Source organism: Carcharodon carcharias, chromosome 11 (genome assembly GCF_017639515.1).
Source record: "Carcharodon carcharias isolate sCarCar2 chromosome 11, sCarCar2.pri, whole genome shotgun sequence".
Lineage (NCBI taxonomy): Eukaryota > Metazoa > Chordata > Chondrichthyes > Lamniformes > Lamnidae > Carcharodon > Carcharodon carcharias.
In genome coordinates, this window is record NC_054477.1 from 21,343,412 (window position 1) to 21,347,144 (window position 3,733).

The 3,733-nt window shown below is 47.9% G+C and overlaps 1 non-coding gene across 1 annotated transcript; it reads left to right on the top strand.

Moving 5' to 3' along the window:
- The first annotated feature begins 3,217 nt into the window (after positions 1-3,217).
- Positions 3,218-3,300, top strand: trnak-cuu. Its single transcript has one exon. It is a non-coding gene; the product is annotated as a tRNA-Lys (tRNA).
- Positions 3,301-3,733: the final 433 nt, after the last annotated feature.

Below are 3,733 nucleotides of genomic sequence, written 5' to 3' on the forward strand. Positions count from 1 at the left end.
CCAACCACCCCACCCCCACAACTGGCTGAGACCCTCCCACTTCCTGAATGGCCGACTCCCTTCCACCCCCCCACCCCAACAGCTGACTGACTGACACTCCCACCCCGCCCCAATTGGCCGACACTCCCTCCCAGAGCGCCTGACACCCCACCCCCCCCCCACCCCAACTGCCCAACAACCACCCCAACCCCTCTCCACACCGAGTTCCCGACACCCACCACAGTTCTTGCTTAACCTGAGTTGTAATGTCGGGTGAGACTGGATCAAAAAAAGTTTGAGGTAACGAAAAAGTGGAGTAGAAGTAGACCCTGATTACCGCTTGGCGGAGGTTCAGGCCTATTGGGACACCTCCTTATCAGTTACTGATGTCATTTTACCTATTGCACAGATGTCCTCTGCAATGGCAATTCCACTTTGGTGCTCGGTTCCGCAATTTCATAAGTGATTGTAGAAGCTACCAACCTTGGAATCAAGAGGAAATCTCATACCAAACTCAGGAATTCTAAGCATAGAAGCAACAGGTTTTTCCATCTGCATGACAGGCTTGTTACACCGTGGACACCTTTCGGTAACTTCCCATTAAGTCGTTTGAAAGAATAAACAGCTGTCGACACAAAGCGGTGGCAAAACCTGAACAACATCGACTAAATTGAGTAACTGTTGTTGAACCAGTGCAACAAGGCTCCAAAAATTGCACAAGCGAATGATCACCGGTCTACAGTGTGAAAGCTCACCACAAATGCTGGCTAAGCCTGGGCCCAATCTGCCCTTCATTCATAGCTCCTGGTTTATGATGTGAGGAGTCACCATTGCAACCATGGGCAAACTGCCAGCTGCCAGTGAACGTGGCAAAGTTGAGACCGAACATGGGAGGCGTCGGCATAGTGGCATTGTCACTGGACGAGTATTACAGAGACACGGAGTAATGCACTGAGGACCTGGGTATGAAACCCACCATGGCAGGTGGTGAAATTTGAATTCAATAAAAATCTGGAATTAAAAGTTCGATGATGACCATGAAACCATTGCAGATGGTTGTAAAAACCCATCTGATTCACCAATGCCCTTTTAGGGAAGGAGATCGGCTGGTCTGGCCTACATGTGATTCTACATGAACTTCAGGAAGGCAGCTCGCCAGCACCTTCTCAAGGACGTGGGCAATAAATGCTGGCCCAGCCAGCAAAGCCCACATCCCATGAATGAATAAAAAACAGAGACCCACAGCTGTGTGGTTAACACTTAAATGCCCTCTGAACAAGGACAATTATGAGTGGACAATAAATGCTGACCTAGCCAGTGACACCCACATCCCATGAATGAATAAAAAGAAGTCTTGGCACCGGTCCAGGTCATCGTACACCTAGCACCATGACTTGCAGGGCCTAGGAGAGCCTGATGAGACAGGGAAGTTCTCAGTAACAAGAACACAGGCAGTCTGGGCATTTAGCCCATCTTTGCACTTGTTGGAGAGTCGCCATCTCGTTGTTCTAAGTGCAGCCAAAGGCGTTTCTTCATGCCGAAACTACTCATTATAAAATGCTCTTGGTCTTCTTTTGAACATGCTTCCTCAGCTGTTGAACCAGGCAGATCAAACTAATGCACCACATGGGTGCCGACCACATGGGTGCAACGTTTCCTCCAGAGTCCCGCTTTTGATCACAAGTGTGCACCATTTTACATTTTGTCTGCCCTCCAACTGCCCCAGAGGAAACCGTCGATCAGCCCCTCTCCCCAAGTCCGCTGCCATTTTGACCTGTCTTTAACTCCCTTTGTGTGCTGGGATACGTTGAGGCCACGCCCCTGGTGCTCACTAATCTCACTTGCAGCCTATAAAAGCATTTCCAACACTGGACATCTTTCCTTTTGCTGCCTCAGATGAGTAAGTGACAACCGCTAAACAGGGGGAAGAGCGGGATGAAGCTGAGCCCAGTTGAAGCACCAGGTGCTTCAGGGGAAAGAGCAGGAGATGAAGGAGGCCAGGACCGAGGGTGGGGATGGGAGCTGGGGAGGAGTGCATGGTGGGGTGGGGGATGGAAGAGGCAACAGTGCCTGCCAACCAGAGTGGGGAAGAGCAGGAGACTGGGGGGTTGCTGGAGCATTGAGAAGAACCAGAGGGCGGCTGACCAGGGGAAACAGCGGGAAACGTGGCAGGCTGGTGCCAGGGGGTGGTGAGGTACCAGGGCGACTGACAGGGGGTGAGGGTGCATGGCCAGCGTACCCCTTCCATTGGCCAAAAGGTTGCACTGGACACGAGTTCCCAGTGGTTAAAGTTGTGCTGTGCCAAGGATAGGAACAAAATAATGTTGACTAAATGTAAAAGAGGAGCACATTACACCTGCTAAGATTGGATAACTCATCAAAAAAGAAAGATTGCATTTTCCTCAGTTGTGAGGAACTCACTGTGATCCCAGAAAGAGGAGATAGCTGGTGGGTTCTGGGAGTCTATTTTAACATTGCCATAAACCAGTAACAATTGGACCAAGGCTTATTTCACAACATTTCTTATACTGTATTAAGCTTCACTTGTGGACAGAGTTCATTTAAAATGGCATTTTGGCTAACAGAACCTGAGAGAGTGGAAACATATGTGCACAGTTACATGTCCTGTGAAAAACCGACCACTACAAGGGAATGCTAGCTTGGCCTAAGTAGCCAAGTGGTTATGGTACTGGGTTTGTAACCTCAAGAGTTCATGTCTCACAATGGCAAACTATGAAACAATGTCACTTCATCTGAAATAGATGGAAACGGGTTTGTACTCGAAAGAGTTACAACTCCAATCACATTTTATGGATAAGCCTAAATAGCCAAGTGGTTATGGTACTGGCCTTGTAACCCCAAGATCAAGAGTTCAAATCTCACAATGGGAAACAATGTAACTTCATCTGAATAGGAACAGATGGAAAAGCTTGGCCTAAATAGCCAAGTGGTTATGGTACTGGGTTTATACCCCCAAGGTCAAGAGTTCAAATCTCACACTGGCAACCTATAGAACAATGTAACTTCATCTGAAAAACAGATGGAAACAGGTTTGTACTCAGAAGAGTTACAAGCATATTGCTTGGCCTAAATAGCCAAGTGGTTATGGTACTGGGTTTGTAACCCCAAGATCAAGAGTTCAAATCTCACCATGGCAAACTATGAAACAATGTAACTTCATCTGAAACAGATGGAAACGGGTTTGTACTCGAAAGAGTTACAATCCTTGCACATGACATCCCCGGCTAGCTCAGTTGGTAGAGCATGAGACTCTTAATCTCAGGGTCGTGTGTTCGAGCCCCACGTAAAAGATTCGGGGAGATGGTGGCATAGTGGTAATGTCACTGGACTAGTAACCCAGAGGCCCAGGCCAACACACAGTTCAAATCCCACATGGTGGGAATTTGAATTCAAGGAGCAAGTTCTTGTGGTGCAGTGGGTAGTGTCCCTGCCTCTGAGCTGTGAGCTCTAGGTTCAAGTCCCACCCCAGGGCTTGATGGTCAAAGAAGGTGCATTCAAGATGTGGCCAAGCAGCTTGAGCATCAACCTGCAAATTCTTCTAATGCACTCTGATGACAGGTAGTAAGATTGGGAGAGATTCCTGGTCAGCCATGTGATAGAAAGAAATTTAGCTTGGCCTAAATAGCCAAGTGGTTATGGTACCGGGTTTGTAACCCCAAGATGAAGAGTTCAAATCTCACACTGGCAAACTATGAAAACAATGTAACTTCATCTGAAACAGATGGAAACCTGT